At 34.5% G+C, this 19,671-nt stretch overlaps 1 protein-coding gene across 26 annotated transcripts in view; it reads left to right on the top strand.

The window, feature by feature from the left end:
• Positions 1-19,671, top strand: part of SOX6 (SRY-box transcription factor 6) — a 717,975-nt gene that overhangs the window by 204,520 nt on the left and 493,784 nt on the right. For 16 of the 26 annotated variants that reach the window (XM_086677876.1, XM_086677877.1, XM_086677885.1 and 13 more), the window contains exon 3: positions 10,620-10,701. The exons of the other annotated variants lie outside the window; for them this stretch is intronic. The gene's annotated coding sequence lies outside the window, so the exon portion shown is untranslated. The remainder of the gene's footprint in view (positions 1-10,619; positions 10,702-19,671) is intronic. 26 annotated transcript variants of the gene reach the window in all.

Below are 19,671 nucleotides of genomic sequence, written 5' to 3' on the forward strand. Positions count from 1 at the left end.
CTATTGCTTGTGCTGAGCACCCGTATGTTTTAGACATTGTGCAATGAACTTTCATGTTGTTATTTTTAATCCTTTCAATAGTCTTAAAAGATAATTCCTCCCTCTTCCAAGTCCCCAGTTTTTTTTTTTCCTCTGTCTCTAAATTCTGCTTTCTTTTTTGCTTTAATAGCACTTAAAATGATTGGTATCATATATTTGTATGTTTATTTAATGTCTATTTTCTTCATTAGACTAAAGGTTTTGTCAGGGCTGAGACCATGATTATTTTGTTCAATCCTGTATACCCAGTTTCTATCACAGTGCTTGACACAGTATTCTCCCAATAGATATTTGTTGGGTGAATGAGCACCTGAACAAAATCTAAAGGAAAGAAGGAAGGAAGAAAGGAAGAAAAAGGCAGAGTTGGGATACAAACACAGTCTATTTGACTTCACGACACATGTCTTCTCACTCTAGAACAGCAGCAGGGGTTCACTTTATTTAGAATATTCTTGATTATGCACTTATCTGACAAAATTTTCATGGGTTCAGCTGTCATAGAGTATCTCAAATCTGTTTGCATTGTAGTCTGAGAATTCTTACATCTTATTTTGAGCCTGAATGCCATGAAAAAGCTGAACTGCCTTTTTCTCATACTGTTGGAATATTGCAACCATTTTATTTTAACAGTTCTCTCTAGAAATATAGATTTCATGTTCTAGATTTTTGGGTTTCTGCTCTTCCTACACAAAGAGAGTGCATTTCTCTTTCCTTTTCTGAGATTGTCACTTAATTTAGTTCTTGTGCTGCTAAATTGACTCTCAGTAATAGGCAGAGTGACTGCTGTATGCTGTGCTTTTTTTCCTGGAGAAGAGGTGCGTCACTCTTGTTCAGAGGGGACCTGTGGGAGGGGCTGGGCTCACCCACGGAGCTCTTATCTTGGCTGGTGCCAGGCACTGGGGCTTGGTTTGGTCATTGGGCAGTGAGTTCCTTCTGTTTTCCTCATTTTTGCTCCTTGAATTTTTCCTTGTTAGTAATAAATATCAGTGTCAAGAAGTTTTTTGCTTTAATATTGCTTTTTGAATAGTGCTTTTGATGAGTTTCATATCCTTTTATCTCTGGTTCCATCTTTTAAAATAGCCTTACTGTGTCTTTCCATTCTATTCCCCAGGAAGGGAGGTAATATAAGTATGTTGAGAGTAAATTCAAGGTTTGTCCAATCCCATAGTACAGAAAAGTGTCATTGTGTCTAGGCTTTCAACAATGACATATGTAGCCTTGAAAGCATACATTTTAAAGGTGTGCAGATATGGTTAGATCAAAAGGAAGTATGTATCTCCCAGATACATTGAATAGGTACATATTTAAATATTGATGTCAGCTTAAATTCTCCTATGTAAACTCCCAGGAGGATACAAGAAACAGATTTCTGTGATATGAAACAATAATCATCTTTACTGGACCAAATTGACAATTTTGGAAGCTCTGGTCATATGGGAATTTATCGTTCGAAGCAGCCTGTCCTACTTGGAAGTTAGTATCTTAGTGACGAATGATCTGACCCATTAGGGTCTTCACCTTGGACGGTGTAATCAGTGGTCAATTTAACTTTCAACTTGCCCTTTGAAAACTATTTAAAGATGTGATTATTTGTTTTCCCAGTTATGGAAAATCCTATTTTTTTTTTTTTGTAGCAAAATTTACTTCCCAGGAGAGTGCTTAGTATCTGTTAGAAATTAATTCAACTCAACAAATATATACTGAGTACTGATTTATTCAAAGGAGAACATTAAATGCTGCATTGGAAATAAATACAAGTACACAAAATTCCTGCCATCAAGAACCTTAGAATCTAGACATAATTATTAACCCCCCTTCCTTATTCCTTTTTGTATGCTAACACAGTGTCTAACTAGTGCCTAACTAGTACATGGCTCAAAGGAGGGATTAATAAATGTTAATTAAGTTACATTGATTATTGCAGAGGAAAGGTGTAATTTCCTATGCAGAATATATTAAGTGACTTAATAAACTAAAAAAAAAAAATAGCACTCTGGGGGTTCAAAAGAAAGCTATATCCCATGAAGAAGAAAGACTATAGGAAGCAGACTCTTTGATAGTCTTTGAAGTTTGAGTATATTTTGTTAAAGGAATAGGGGTTGAAGACAGGAGCATCCTGGTAGTGAGGGGATATCACAAGGATGAGTTTGGGACAGACAAATGGAAACAAGGAAGTATGGGTTAGGGAACAATGAGAAGTCCAGTCTGACTGAGGTACAGGCTATGTATAAACTAGAAAATTTAGTGTGGTCATATCATTGTGACCTGTAAGGCTAGGTTAAGTTGTTTGGTGGATTTTAGGGGGCCATCACAACCAAATAGTCCAGTGGTATGGCAAGAGCTTTGCTTTTGAAAAAGTAGTTCAGCCAGCAGTTTGTAGAGTTGATTAGAGGGAAGAAAGTCTTGAACTAGAGAATAGCTTGTGAGGGCTATTGTAATAGCCTAGGCAGGAGGTAAAAGATGGTATTTGGGGAACAGAAAGAAGAGACTTTGCCAATATAGATCAATAGGCCTAGTTAGATTATATGTGGTGGAGAGTATGGGGGAAAGAAAGGAGTCAAAATGACTCTAATTGCTGTCCCCATTCATGAGTAAAAATTAGGAGTATTTTTTTCTTTCCATGGAGAATTGGGAGGAAAAGGCGTTTTTAAAGGAATAAGAATATACTTAAAATTACTTTGAGGTTTAGAGACATAACATAAACACAAAAATCATTAACACTAGGAGTTAAAATGCACCAGGCAGGGTGTTGTTGATTTCAGAAGGGTAAAGTAAAACTTGGATACTGTGAGTGAGAAAAGTAACAATGCTTGAGATTATGGTATTCTTATCAACTGGCTTTCACATAGGGATCAGTACATGACCTCTGTGAGGAATAAAACAGGTGCATAGAATTTGGTTACTTTTAAAACTTTCTCAGATAAAATGATGACTATGACTCTCTGATTATATTGCCATATTTTGTCCTTCTCTACAGAAGGAATAGTTGCAGCAAATATACTTAGAATATAGGCCCTCTCTGCTTATCTCTTTCAAGGGAAGAAGAGGTATTGTAGGAAAGCATATTCATGAGTAAGAAAAGACTTACTGAAATAAAAATTAAGGAAAGAAAAGGCTTTTTCAAGAGAATGGGATAAAGTCAAGTTGATTTCATAAAGGATCCTTGTCATTCTCATTATTTTATCGTTCAGACTAACACTAAAATGCATTCATTCATTTATTCATTCACTTGATAAGAATATGAATTCAGGACTCTTTTGACATCAATGGAGTTTAAAATGGAAAAGGAAGATTTAGTCCACAGGAATTTGTAACCTATTTGTGAAAGGAAATGAAATATACATATATGAAAAAGAAGAGCAAAAAAGTGACTGGTACAAACAAAACCTAACAGTTCCTCCCTGGGAAATGCTTTGGCCATTATTTCTTCTTCATGGCAGGAACCTTGTAATTGGTGGAAGGAACATGGCCATTGTCCCTTCTTAGAGACCTAGAGTTTCTGGTCATCTCCGTCTTCACTCAACTATGTATGCAGCCTCCTGACACACTGAACCCCTTACTATCGCTTTATTGAAGGGTGCTCTTTCATTACCTGTGTATGACTTAAAGATCTGGCTCATTTGGGCCTAGCAAATAGTGCATATTATGGAGTGCATAATAGGTTCTAATAAAATGCTTTTGAGTGCATTACAGAAGCTCTGTCATATGTTTTATCAATTAAGATATTTTAGGTTAAACAATCTTTAGAAATTTAAGTATCCTGTCAGTAAGTACAGAATAAAAATTCTAAGTGAGAAAAAAATTAAGTATCCTTTGAAAAAGTTAATATCTATTACTTTTTCACATCTTATGCCTTTTATATGCCTCTAATACTTTAAAACCCCCACACAACTTTTGAGTGCCTTTCATGAATCACATTTATATTAGATACTTCATATTAGTTTTGAAATATATGGTGTGGAATCCCTGCCACCAGTGGGTACCGCTGTGTACTAGCTGTGATCTTATGCAAATCAAATAACCTCTTGGAGCCTTAGCTTCCTTAGCGGTAAAGTGAGACTCTTACCTACTGCATTTTTTTTACAGCTTTATCAATGTATAATTGGCATACAATAAACTACATATATTTAAAGTGCACAATTTGATGTTTTGATGTAGGTATACACCAGTGAAGCCATTTCCCCTACCAAGATAATTTGCATATCCATCTCTCCTAACAGTTTCTTAATGTCTCTTCTGAGTTCCTCATTCCTGTCCCTCTATCTTTCCCTGAGTTTACATCAAGGCAATCACGGATCTGCTGTCACTATAGATTAGTTTGCTTTAAAAAATTTTTATGTAAGTGGAATTATGCATTATTTATTTTTTTGTCTAGTTTATTTCATTTAGCATAATTATTTTGAGATTCATTCAAGTGCATGTCAATAACTTATTTTTTAAATTGCTGAGTAGTGTTTCATTGTATGGATATACCACAATTTGATTATCCATTCAGGTTCTTTCTAGTTTTTGCTTATTACAAATGAAGCTACTCTGGACATTGTCTTTGGGTAGATATAAGCTTTCTTTCTCTTGGGTAAATACCTAGGAGTAAAATAGTGAGTTTACATAGAGTATGTTTACCTTTAAAAGAACTGCTAATTGTTTTCAAAGAAGTGGTTGTACCATTTTACATTTCTAATAGCAATGTATGAGAGTTACAGTTGCCCTACATCCTTAGAACTCTTTGTATGTTCAGTCTTGAATTTTAGCCATTCAGATGGCTTACAGTGATATCTCATTGTGATTTTCATTTGTAGTTCCCTAGTGACTGATGATGTTGAACATCTTTTCATGTGCTTATTTACCATCTGTCTATCTTGTTGAAGTACCGTTTAAATCTTTTGCTGTTTTTTTAAAATTGGGGTTGTCTTCTTTTTTATTGAGGTTTAATCGTTTCTATATATTCTAATTTTTTTAATGTTTATATTTATTTTTTGAGACAGAGAGAGACAGAGAATGAGGAGGGGAGGGGCAGAGAGAGAGGGAGACACAGAATCCAAAGCAGGCTCCTGGCTCTGAGCGTCTAGCACGGAGCCCGACGCGGGGCTCGAACTTGTCAACTGAGAGATCATGACTTGAGCCAAAGTCAGATGCCCAACCGACTGAGCCACCCAAGGGCTCCTATATATTCTAAATTACAAATTATTTGTCAGATGTATGTTTTGCACATATTTTCTACTAGTCTGTAGCTTGCTGTTTAACTTTAAGTATCCTGAAGAGCTAAAGTTTTAAATCTTGATGAAGATGAAGCCCAATTTATTATTTTACTTTATATTTCATGCTTTTTGTGTTGCACTTAACAAATTTTTGCAAAACCCAAGGTCACTAAGATTTTCCGCTTTGCGTTATTTTAGAAGTTTTATAGTTTAAGCTCTTGAGGTCTGTGATTCATTTTGAGTTAATTTTTATAACGGGGTGAGGTATGGTTTGAGGTTTATATTTTTGCTTATGGCTGTTCAAATGTTTCAGTGCCATTGGCTGAAAAGATTATTCTTTTCCCTTTAAATTACCTTGGCACTTTTGTTGAAAATCAATTGATCATATACATATAGGTTTATTTCTGGAGTGTCTATTTTCTTCCATCGATCTATTTATCTATTTTTTTATGCCACCAACTTGATTACCTAAGTACTGTAGCTTCATGGAATGAGTTGGGAAATATTCCTTCTTTAATTCTCTGGAAGAGTTTGTGTACAAAACAATAGGTGTTATTTCTTTTTGAGTGCTTAAACGATTTCACTAATGAAGCCAACTGTGCTTGGAGTTTTCTTTCTGGGAATATTTTAAACTGAAAATTCAATTTCTTTAATAGATATAGAACTATTTAGAATTTAATTTAATCTATTTTACTGTGTACTTTGGGTTTAATTTGCTCTTCTTTTTCTAGTTCCTTAAGGTGAAAGCTAAGATAATTTGGAATGTTTTTCAATATTGGTATTAGTGCTATAAATTTACTTCTGAGTACTGGTTTAGCTGCATCCCATAAATTTTGATATTTGGTGGTTTCATTTTTATTCAGTCCAAAATACTTTCTAATTTCCCTTTTGATTTGTTCACCTTGCTCTGTAGACCATTTAGAAGTATTATTTTATTTCCTAATATTTAAGAATTTTCTGGATATCTTTCTGTTATTGAATTCCTAACTGTTCTGTTAGCTGGCAAGTTCTATAAGTGTAAACTAGGTAAAGTTGGTTGATAGTGTTGTTCAGGTCTTCTATATCCTTACTGATTTTTTTTGTCTACTTGTTCTATCATTAATTGAGAGAGAGATTTTGAAAACTCTGATTATAATTCTTCTTGAAATTTCACAGTTTCTCTTTCTTGTATTTAGAAGCTCTATTAGGTGTGTAAATGTTTAGGGTCATTATATCCTCCTAATGAACTGACCCCTAATCATTTTACAAGAATCCCTTTATCTCTAGTAATATTCTTTGCTCTGAAATCTACTTTGTCTGATAGCTACTGCAGCTTTCTTTTTATCAGTGGTACTATGGGTAATATATTTTCCCATATTTTCGCTTTTAAAGTATATTGTCTTCATTTTTAAGTGAATTTCTTGTAGACTGCATGCAGTTGAGTCTTGCTTTCTATCCAGTATGACAGTTCCTCATGTTTATTTTGGATGCTTAGACCACTTACACTAATGTAATTTGTTATGTGGTTGAGTTTAAATGCATACATCTGCTCTTTGTTTTCTATTTGAACCATCTTTTCATTGTTCCCTTTTCCTGATTTAATTTTGAGAAATTTTGATGATTTTTATTTAAAATTCTTTATTGGGTTATTACTCTTGATTTTTTGTTTTAATTACATTTTACTGATTGCTTTAGAATTTATAACAACTCCATATAACTTATCACAGTCTTATTTCAAGTAATAGTATCACACTTCACATACGGTATAAGAATCTTACAATAGTATACTTACTTTCTCCCTCTTAGTTTTTGTGCTATTATCATACACATTACTTCTGCATATGTCATAAACCTAAAAATAATTATTTTTGCCTTGAATAGTCAATAATATTTTAAAGATATTCTAAAAATAAGAAAGTATTTTATATTTACTCACATATTTACCATTTTCAGTATACTTGATTCCTTTGTGTAGATTCAGATTTCCATTTGGTAGCATTACCTTCTGCCTGAAGGACTTTTAAAATGTGTCTTGTAGGATATTTCTATTTGTAAGCTGGTGAGATTTCCTTCTGCTTTTGTATTTCTGAAAAATGTTTATTTTGCTAGGTATAGAATTTTTCAACTCTCTTTTTTTGTTCAGTAATTTAAAGATGTTGATCCATTGTCTTTTGGCTTGCATTGTTTTAAAAAAAGAAGTCATATGTAATTGTTATATATGTTCCTCTATATGTGGTGTCATTTTTCTTGGCTAATTTTAAGATTTTCTTTTTATTACTGGTTGTAAGAAATTAGATTACCATATGCCTTAGTGTAGTTTTGTTAATGTTTCTTGAGTTCAGAGTTTTTAAAATTCTTATACCTGTGGATTTATAGTTTTTGTCACATCTGGAAAATTTTCAGCTGTTATTTCTTCAGAATTTTTGTGTTCACTCTCATACTTTGTAGAATTCAATTACACACACACACACACACACACACACATTTTAAATACAATTTATTGTCAAATTGACTAATATACAGTGTGTAAAGTGTGCTCTTGGTTTTTGGGGGTAGATTCCCTCAATTACATATATAATAAGCAGGTTGAAGATGTCCTGCAGTTCATGGATTCTGTTCACATTTTTTCATTTTTTTTTCACTCTCTATTTCATTTTGGTTTGTTTTTTGTTAAGTCTTCAAGTTCACTTGTCTTTGTCATGTGGTGCCTAATTTGTTTTTTAATTCCACCTGGTGTATTTTTCATCTCAGACATTGTATTTTTTATCTCTGGAAGTTCAATTTGAGTCTTTGTTGTATATTCAGAATCTCTACTTAATAAGTTTAGTCCTTTAGTTCTATGAATAAATAGAATATAAATATAATAACTGTTGCAATATCCTTGTGTACTCATTTTATCATCTTTGCCATCTGGCTCAGTTTCAAATGATCAAATGATCAATTTTTCTCCTCATTATGGGTTGTATTTTCCTTCTTCTGTATATGCCTGGTAATTTTTTATTGGATGGCAGAATTTTACCTTGGTGAGTTCTGAATATTTCTGATTTCCTACAGATATTTTTGGACTTATTTTCTGGTATACAGTTAAGATACTTGGAAATAGTTTGATCTTTTCAGTGCTTGCTTTTAAGCGCTCTCAGTTGGAACTAGTACAGACTTTAGGATTAATTTTCTTCCCTACTGAGGTATTACTGTTTTGAGTACTTTGACAAGTTTCCCTTGTGTTATGAAGTTTTATACTTTTGATGATGGAAAAATGAACCATTTCTGGCCTTATGTGAGCACTGGGGATTGTTTTATCTGCTGTTTCTAAATGTATCTTCCCCAACCTTGGTTAGCTTCCTCACATACATGAACTGATCAGTATTGGCTAAATTCTTGTGAGAATCTGCAAATTTCTGTAAGTCTATGTGTAGGTCTCTCTCCTTTGCTACTCTGCTCTATGAACTATAGTCACCTGTCCTTCCTAGACTCCCAGCTGCATCTTCTTAACTCACTGAGACCATTAAACTCTGCCTTCGTGCACTGTAGTGGGTAATTTCTTTCTCCATGCAATAAGCTGGGACAACTGTAGGGATGGCCTCATTTTCATTCCCATCAGGAACAACTGTTCTTCATTGCTTGATGCCCAGTGTCTGAAAACTGTTGTTTTCTAATATTTTTGTCTATTTTTTCCCCCTAGTTGTTTAAGTCACAAGGTTAAAGAAGTCTCTATTAGTCCATCTTGGTCACAAGCAGAATTCTCCATATATATGTAAAAAAATTACATAATATATATTGAGCTGATGTATATTAAGAGTGCTTCACATAGAGAAAATATTAAATAATAGATGGGTACTATTGCTATTTCTCTGCCTTCATCCTGTTAACCAAAGAAGCTTTATTATATATGCCACCTTCTATATGACATCTTTACAGACTAGTACCACCCAGATGATTTATTACTTGTATTTTTAATTTTTTAATGTCTATTTTTTGTTTGTTTATTTATTTATTTGTTTATTTATTTATTTATTTCTGAATTCTTTTAAATTTATTTTTGAGAGAGAGAGAGAGAGAGAGAGAGAGAGCCAGAGCAGGAGAGAGGCAGAGAGAGAGAGAGGGAGACACAGAATCCTAAGCAGCCTCTAGGCTCTGAGCTGTTAGTACAGAGCCCATCACGGGCTCCAACTCACAAACTTGAGATCATGACCTGAGCTAAAGTTGGATGCTTAACTGACTGAGCCACCCAGGTGCCCCAATGTTTATTTTTGAGAGAGAGAGAGCAAGCATGAGCAGGGGAGGGACAGAGAGAGAAGGAATCTGAACTGAAGCAGGCTCCAGGCTCCAAGATGTCAGCACAGAGCTTGATGCAGGGCTAGAACCCACAAACTAGGAGATCATGACCTAAGCCAAAGTCGGATACTTAACCGACTGAGCCACCCAGGCACTTCTACTTTTAATTTTTTTATACCCACATCACTTTTTTTACATTTATTATGACACAACTCAATGTTATATATTTTGGTTTACTTGTATTTTCTTGTGGTAGATTGTAAGTTCTTAGACAAAAAATATCTATCTTGTTTATATATCCTTAGTTTCTAGTGGATAGTAAATGCTTAGATATTTGTTGCCTAAATGAATAATCAGGAATGTCTTATACCTTTTGTGAAATATTCAAGAGTAGAATTTTTGATTGGGAAGGAAAGGGAGGTGGTTTAGAAGTATGAGAACATTTGAGCAGAATGAAAGCAGAGAAGGGTAAGATTTTGGAGATCCAGAGAGCAGCATTAGAGCAAAAGGTGATTTGTTGAAGTTGGTAGTATGTAATGATAATGCCAAGGCTACTACTACTGCCACTTCTGGTAGTAGTAGTAGTAAATTTCCTATGAATGTGATAGAGATAGAGGAGTATAGAATGGAGAATGGGAGAGACATATGTAGTGTCAGTGAAACCATTTTATGATTACATTGCTGTAATATAGATGATAACATTAGTAACATAAATATATATTGTGCGAACCAGTGTAACTTGAACTGAGGCTTTTCAACAAACTGATGATAACACAACACACTTTTGGGAGTAGGTAAAACTTGGAGGGAAATGGTAGGAATGGGTTAACTGAGAAGAAGCAGATAGGGATTCTAGATAGTGGAGAATAGCATAAACACAAATAGTATAAGCCATAATTAAGTGTAATATAGTTGAAAGAATAAATGGACCTTGGAGTTGGGTTCACAGGGCTTTACTCTCATCACCACTTGGTGTGACTCTGGACAAATACCTTCGCCTGTTTGAAATGCAATCCCCTCATCTATAAAATGGGTGTGGTTGTTGGGAAGATTATATGATGCATAGAGAACATTTATTTTATATCTGGCAGATAGTGGGTCCAATAACAATTAGTTTCTTCTTTTTAGACATTCTATATCTTCTGATGAGGAAAGAAAAATGCTTCAAGAAGGACTTTGTGACCCCTCATCACTTTGTATAAGAGCCCAGGTATAATATATATAATTTATGAGTATAACTAATGTTCCCATTTATTTCCTATTTCCGTGGCAAATGAAGATTGCATTGCATTTTTGTGGTCCAATATCAAGGCTTAGGTGACTTGAACACTCAGTTTCTTTACATCTTGTACTTTTAACTTGTATTTAAAATTATTGGGATTATTGGCTAAACTTTACATACAAATTAAACCACATTACTACCACAATTCAATATTTTTCAAAAATGCTTCTGTTTATAAGGGACACGTGTATTGAATAAAGGATTGGAAAAATGAGTATCAGAACCCTAAATTTTCCCAAATCTTAAACCCATTTGCATTTATTTATTTATTTATTTATTTATTTATTTATTTATTTATTTTTGAGGTATAATTGATGTATAGCATTATATAAGTTTCAGGTGTAAGTGTTTTATTTTATGAATACAATCAGTTTTGATTTCAATTTTCCATTGTGGAAGTGATATAAGGCACAGAGTAAAATTTAGAAACCTGTGACTTTAAAAAATAATCATGCTTTAAATATCCAATCACCTTATAAAAGACCAAAATATTTTGGATACATGGGGATTTAAAAGTAATTTAGCATAATCAATCTAGAAAACAGAGAAATCTTTTAATTTCTTCACTGAAGGAAAAATTCAGGACTCTTCCAGTTAACTAACTCTAAATTCTAAAGAATTTGCACAGTTAATAGAATAAAAAATGATAAACCGTAATAGTTTGGAAGCTAGTTTTTAGCACTGTTTTTGGCTCTTGAATACTTACATTAACATAGACAACTTGTATGTGTAGTACTTAATGTTCCTGATCCTGCCAAATGAAGAACCACCTCTTGTCAACTGCTGGGTGGTGAGTTAATGGGGATCTAGTGTGGGGTGGCACCTGGCTTCATCTTCTCCATCCATTATAGATTGTTCTTTGCATTTATAAACCTTCCACTGGCCTTGATGATAGTTTGCTTGGTTTAGTTACCTTATTTTTAGTTTAACACATGTTGCCTCTAGAATGCTTGTAAACCTGTTGAGAGGCTAAGTTTTGATGAATCCCACAAAACTCCTCTATAAGGCATGAACTGAAACTGAGGAGTTGACAACATTAATAATTCAGTATTTGGCAGTGTTGTGGGTATTAATGCATTTATAATTCACCTTGACAAAGCCTGTCCTGATCAGATGCAAAAATGAGTTTAGTCATCTCATTTTAGTTTCTGATGAGTATTTTTTGTTTTTTTCCAACCTGTACATGTGTTAGAGAAAATATTAATCTCCCCTTAGAAACACAAGGTTCATAGCCTACATGACTATGTGTTGTGGAATAAAAAATGTGTTATAATAAATTCCCATTTTGATCTAATGAAAATAATGTTAGGAATTTTTATGTTACATTATTGCTGATTTGGGATATTTTAAATTGCCCATTTATTCAAAATTTCAAGGTGAAGTACCTGTTTTGGTATTTCAAATAAACATTTAACTCCTAACTTTATTTATTTATTTATTTATTTATTTATTTATTTATTTATTTATTTTAATGTTTATTTATTTATTTTGAGAGAGAGAACATGAGCAGGTGAGGGGCAGAAAGAGAGAGGGAGAGGGGGAATCCCAAGCAGGCTCTGCACCATTAGTGCAGAGCCTGATAAGGGGCTCTATCCCATGAACCGTGAGATCATGACCTGAGCCAAAACCAACTTGAGCCACCCAGGCACTGCACTCCTAACTTTAAATAACCAGTAAATTTATATACTCTATGCAGGCAAACTAGATAAAGCATTCATCAGAAAAATTAAAACATGCTAATAATACTAAGTACATGAAATAGCTAAATGTATTCAGTATTTAGGACTTAAAGTTATTTCACAAAAATTACTTTCATGGAGAAAAATGTATCTTCTTGTATTAAAATACCATAGGAATGACACAATTTCTATTAAATTATTAATAACTCCAGGATACACCTCATAATTTGTGTGGCCTAGAAATAATATGGCAATGGCTAGAGTGGAAAAATCCTGCTCCTTGAAATTTGGTGGATTGTTGAACTGCCTGAAGAATCCATGTCCTTCTGCCACATACCAAATACGTCTTATGAGTGCAAAGGAATTAGTTTTAGATCTCTAACTTAGGCTCTTTTGGGCTGATATAACCACTTTGTTGTTATATTTTCTCTTTTTTAAAAATATTTTTTAATGTTTTATTTTATATTTGAGAGACAGAGAGAGAGAGAGAGAGAGAGCATGAGCAGGGGAGGGGCATAGAGAGGGAGACACAGAATCGGAAGCAGGCTCCAGGCTCTGAGCTGTCAGCACAGAGCCTGATGCGGGGCTCGAACTCACGAGCAGTGAGATCATGACCTGAGCCGAAGTCCAACGCTCAACCGACTGAGCCACCCAGGTGCCCTATATTTCCTCTTTTAAATGATATAAATGAGAAATTTAAATTTCCACATAAAGAAAATGTATATTACTTGGTCCTTGAAATATTTGTGCCCATATTTTTACCTAAGAATCATTATTATTATATTCAAGTTGAATTACAAGGATGAAATCTTATAAATTTGAAATAACCTTTTGTGGTGATAAGATGTTGTTTACATTACTCGGTGAAAGATACTGACTTAATAAAACTAAAGGAAATAAGTCAAATGGAGACGATTTTGTTTTGACTGCTTAAAAAGCTGATTTTAACTTTTAATAAATTTCAGTGTAATCAGAGACTTATGTATCAATATTGTATTTTCACTAACATAAATCTTCAAATGGGAAATTATGTCCACATGATAAATATGTAGGGTTAATGATGTTAATTTGCCACCTGTGTCATGGAACAACTCCTTTGATCCTTATATAAAAATTTCCATAGTTTTCTTCATAAGTCTTTAGAGTCTAAAAATAATCTGAATTAAAAAGAAAAAAATTTAACACTATAAAAAGCTCACTCTTGCCAAAAAATGAATCATGCATAAGATCTGAAAATAAGTAGAAAAAAATTAGAGGTATATTTTAGATAGCAGAATGGATCCATTCAAAGAATTTGTAGGAGTGTCTTTATTATGCTATGGTAATAATAAATGGTATTGTGCTACAAGCTTCATAATAAAAACGGAATAGATTTTCAACCCTAAGCTAGTTTAGTAACTTAAGCTCAATTTCTCTCCACTTCTGTATCCCTTGCAAAGGAGAATGTACTACATCTCTGTGTACAACCTGAATTTCTCTTGCCTTGGAAAATCATAAAGTCCAACTTGGCTTTTGACACAGTCTAAGCTACTTGGATTAGGTAAAACTGATCTTAAAAGAGAAAAATTAGAGACTCAGCAAACCCCAGCAGATATTTTGACACACTCTTGGAGCTGATAAGAGTCGTCATAAATTTAAACATTACCTTTCCTAGCACAGAAACTTCACTAATAAATGGCTTTGAATATTTTATGAATGATTGAGAATCCTGTTTGCTAATAAGTCCGCTGGAAGCTGTGACTTCTTTGGGATGGTTTTACTTTTGGAGGAAGGAGTGTTGAAGACAAGGTACTGATGAGGTGTCGTATAATTTTACAAGTTGCATAACTGCTTTTAACTATGAAACTATCTCTGATTAAAATAACAATTGAGCTTGTAATTTTTTCTGAACAGCTGCTGCTACAGGGGGTCATTACCTTGGAGAGCTCAAAAATAATCGTACTCCTGGTACATGAGTTATGTAGTCTTGTGTTTTACAGCAAAGCACAAAGTTTAAAGCCTATAGAAGAATGTTATTTGAAAGCTGTCAAACCATGTTAAAAAAGACTGCATCGTCAAAAGGCCCTGGTGGCCACGATTCTGCATGTAGCCTTGTCTTATTCATTATAAAATGCATGTTTATAAAGTTCCACAGAGCATCCAATTCCCAATTCACTTATATCAGCAAGACTTAACTTGCTCATTAATCTAAATTCTTTTGCAACTTTAATCTACATGTTTAATTAATCATAAAATGAGGCGGTAAGTAATTTCAGCAATGTGTGGCTTGTTATCAGATGCATTTAATCACTCTTCTGTGAGCTCATTTGGAAACACCTGAAGATGTCGAGTGCAGTTTGAATAAGCATAAATTATTCTTTGTCAGTGTACTTCACTCAACTAATAAGACATTAATTTAAAAGGCACTGTTTGTCATTTTTAGATCTTTACCAATATTTTTAGCTTAGCAATATAACTCTAATTGTATATATGATTCACAACTAGTGCCCGCCATAGGAAAGGGTAAGAGTTTAATTCATTTTTCTTATTTACATGTAATTATGTCATGTAATCTTAGTTTTTAATGAGGATTAACCATCTTGTAAGTATTCATACGCTTTTGGAATAAGGTACTAATGAATTACAGTTGGAAAAATTATTTGTTGGTACAAAGGCTTATGATTCCTTGTTTCTTGTGTAGGTTAGGTCTGAAAGGACTTGAGGTTTGGAAATGGCATTCATTTGAGGATAGAGGTTATATCATGCAGATGTTAACCTTACAAAATCCAAGTAAAATAGCTGCATTCAGCTATCTCAAATAATAATGTGTAGTCCTTGTTTAGGACTAGATAGCCTAAAATAATGAAAGTCCATTTTTTCCCTCAGTTTCTTAACAGTATTTCACAGTTGATGATAGCATTTTAAAAAAGGGCAAAAACCAAGAACAACTGTAATAACAAAAACCCACTCATAGCTTGAGAGCAAAAAAAAAATTCATGAGAGCTGAGTGGGTTATATATCTCGATGTCAGGAGTATAGGAATAAAAATTGCATTTTATAGGATGTCATCACCTGTCCTGCTTCTGCTATGAGAGTAGTGACATACGGTAAGAATAATTATCTCAGTGGAAACAAATTTATTTACCTGCCGTGGAGCATCCCTGTTCATCTTACTCATGAACTCATCTCACTCATACACTGTCTATGGATTGTCAGTGGTAAGCCAGAGGGGATGATTCCTGAAAAGGGAATATTGGTTTGGGCTGAAATATAGCCATATTCTCCATTTTTATTTGATGTGCACATCTCCTGGGCTTCTTCCCTTTCTTTAGAGATCCTTTACACTGAGCTAACAGTTATTTATATGTCCATTTCTTGCCCTATGCCTCATGACTATGTAAAAGTTTTTTCTTTCTGTTTTCCTTTCTAAGGGAAAACAAAATCCCGGGAAAAATCGTTTGTATGGTTCAAGTAATATAGGCCATAGCAGCACATCACAGTGAAATGCCATGTACCCTTACTTCACTTAAAGCAGTATAAATTGTTTTCTTAGAACCACTGGTGAAAACCTCAAACCCTAAGGCCTTTTTTAGAAGCATTTTTGAAAAACAACATTTCATTTGAACTTATCTTTCTTGACAAGAACACTTTTTAAAATTTTTGAATAATCTTAATGGATAGACACATACAGTCTAATATGGAGGCTTAGGGGCGCCTGGGTGGCCCAGTCGGTTAAGCGGCCGACTTCGGCTCAGGTCATGATCTTGTGGTCCGTGAGTTTGAGCCCTGCGTCGGGCTCTGTGCTGACAGCTCAGAGCCTGGAGCCTGTTTCAGATTCTGTGTCTCCCTTCGCTCTGACCCTCCCCTGTTCATGCTCTGTCTCTCTCTGTCTCAAAAATAAATAAACGTTAAAAAAAAAATTAAAAAAAAAATTAAAGAAAATAATATGAAGGCTTACTGTCAGTTTTTGTTAACAAGAAACCTCAAACTTCCCTAAATCCCTTTCCCCTGGCAAAAACTTGAGATAATTTTTCAAATGGATTTATTTTCTAGCTTGGTGTTTTAGATGTAAAGAAAGCACAGTGTTTCCTTTTTCTGGCCACAACTGATGTATGAGAGGCCTGCTACATTTCCTGTCAGGTCCTTTCACAGAAAGACAATGATTATTTTATAAAGTGCTATATATTAACTGTAGCTATTTGTCTATATGATGTGCTTCAAAAGGAAAATGATAAATTCAGTTCCATGCAGCTTTTATACTCTCAGGTTTTTGAATATGTGCTTATATACAACTTTACCCCAAATGCATACCCACTGACACTTTTTCCCAGTTATAGACAGGGACATACCACTTTTTTTTTTTTATTTTTTTTTATTTTTTTTTATTATTATTTTTTTATTTATATATGAAATTTATTGTCAAATTGGTTTCCATACAACACCCAGTGCTCATCCCAAAAGGTGCCCTCCTCCGTACCCATCACCCACCCTCTCCTCCCTCCCACCCCCCATCAACCCTTAGTTTGTTCTCAGTTCTCAACAGTCTCTTATGCTTTGGCTCTCTCCCACTCTAACCTCTTTTTTTTTTTTTTTGTTCCCCTCCCCCATGGGTTTCTCTTAAGTTTCTCAGGATCCACATAAGAGTAAAACCATATGGTATCTGTCTTTCTCTGTATGGCTTATTTCACTTAGCATCACACTCTCCAGTTCCATCCACGTTGCTACAAAAGGCCATATTTCATTTTTTCTCATTGCCACGTAGTACTCCATTGTGTATATAAACCACAATTTCTTTATCCATTCATCAGTTGATGGACATTTAGGCTCTTTCCATAATTTGGCTATTGTTGAGAGTGCTGCTATGAACATTGGGGTACAAGTGCCCCTATGCATCAGTACTCCTGAGGGACATACCACTTTTAACCATGCTTCTTCAGTGGAAACTTCATAGTTGGCTAGAATGCATAACACCCAGAATAATGAACCACTCCAGTGGGTGCAGTGGGATGAGCAGACCTTCTATCCCCAGCTGCACTGACAGAGATAGTTAGCAGGGCTCTGATTTTAATGCTAACTCCTGTGGCTGAAGGACAGTCTGCTGGTAATAGAAGGGATTACTGATGGCTGGAGAGGGGTGCGAAAGAATGAGTAAGGAGTGTGTGCAGTGTGGTGTCCACTAGCACATATGCTCTGGGGGGAAGTTTGGAAGTCCTGCATGGACATCAGAGTCTCTAGCTGCTGTGGGACTTCATGCTCAACAGATGAATGAGAAAGCCACCGTGTAGTTGGTTACAGGCAACATTTCTGACCTCGTACTACAAGTCTCATGTTAAAAATGGGAGAAAGGTGATATATTCAGGTATGCTTTGTGTTACTTCAGGATAAGGCCTAGTATCTTTCTCTCCCTGACCCCAACTTGCTGACAAAGAGTAAGTGAATTATTTTGTAATTTTACTGAAAACTCCATGTATTATTTCTTACAAACACTTTGAATTATGCCCATCCATTTTTTTCCTTTGAATCCAAGCTTTGTGAACATTGTTTGCCTTTCTATAGCAAGCTAGTTTTTTTTTTTTTAACATTATTTGAAATTGTCTTCTATTAGAGGATCATTTAGGTATCATATCAGTGTAATACATACGTTATATACATGTAATATATAATACATTTGGTGGCTTTATGAGTAGTTCTTATACTACATGTTCAAAGCTCTACCCAGATGACATTTTTATGGATCCATGTAGCCTTGCTCACATAGGAAAACAAGGTATTAGGTTGCTTATTTAGTTATTTCTAAAACAGATGGTTGTATATTTAGTTATTTCTCTAGAATTTGCATGAGAATGGGTTGACTTATAGTTATGTTAACTTTCCTAGTGCCCTCAGCTTAGAAACTTTGTATATATTTTTTAGGAAACATCTGAATATGCAGGAGAATATAATAATATGGTAATTTTAGAAACTATATTTTCTCTATGACCCATAATACATAGTATTGGCATAGTCATCATTCTTATTGGCATCGTATTAATGTGTTATAGCTACTAATAATCATTTGTTCATACATACTTCCAAGTGCTATGTTTGAAAATCCCAGACTTCACTAATAGTAAATGAGGAAGTAATTTATAATTTTCACATTGAATTCTTGTTTTTAAATTTTTTTTTAATATTTATTCATCTTTGAGAGAGAGAGAGAGAGATAGAGTGTGAGTGGGTGAGGGGCAGAAAGAGAGAGAGGGAGACACAGAATCTGAAGCAGGCTCCAGGCTCCGAGCTGTCAGCACAGAGCCTGATGCGGAGCTCGAACCCATCAACCGCAAAATCATGACCTGAGCTGAAGTCGAATGCTCAACCACTGAGCCACCCAGGCACCCCTCTTTTTTTTTTTTTTTTTAATTTGCTTCCCCTTTTGTAAAGCATACGAACTACTTAAAAATGGCTGATACTTAGTTGCCTGATTTTTAGTATTTATCTATATCACAAAAAGACATCTGTGAAATATTCATAGGGAAGTATTTGTAGGCAGAGTCCAACTTACTAATAGGTAAAGTTCTGAACCTTTATTGTTTGGAATTTGGAATGGATATTCTTACAGAAACCATGTCATAGGTGATGATTTGGTTCACTGGGCAACCTACTGATACCCATTTACCCCATTATGACTGAATTATAGTATTGACAGTACTATAGTAGCTAACTAGTGTCTGTTAAATGGTATTGCTATGAAATACCATTTTGAAATCTTACCTTACTAACATTATTTTGATGAATTTCTGGTAGTAGGATTTGACTTTTCCTACTTTCACTCTACCAGTACATAGCAGTGAAAATAAAACACGCTTTGAAATGGAGTTTGGGTGGTGAGGCTGACTTCCTGATGTTTCTAGCTATTGAAAGAAAGTAACTGGGTATCCTGGCTGAAGTAGGAGGGAATTGGTAACCTTGGTGGCACTGGTATAGAGATGTGTGTCTGTTTACAAATGAAGGACATCCCTTTGGAGGTTTATATATTTAGAAAGTGAAGAAGGAGCATTTTCTAATTTTACATTGATGAGTCAAAGGATGGAGAAGATCAATACTTGTGCTCATTCACCATGCATGTCTCACAGTTTATTTGAAGTATTTTCACTGTGTATCTTGTACTTACTTATTTCCACCCTCACAATTTTGGCTTCCAGTTTTTAAGTGGTAGCACTAGTGAGAGTAGTTCAGTTTCTAATAGGAGAATAGTTTGGGA

This window comes from Puma concolor, chromosome D1 (assembly GCF_028749965.1).
Source record: "Puma concolor isolate L17-30 chromosome D1, mPumCon1.1.hap2, whole genome shotgun sequence".
NCBI lineage: Eukaryota > Metazoa > Chordata > Mammalia > Carnivora > Felidae > Puma > Puma concolor.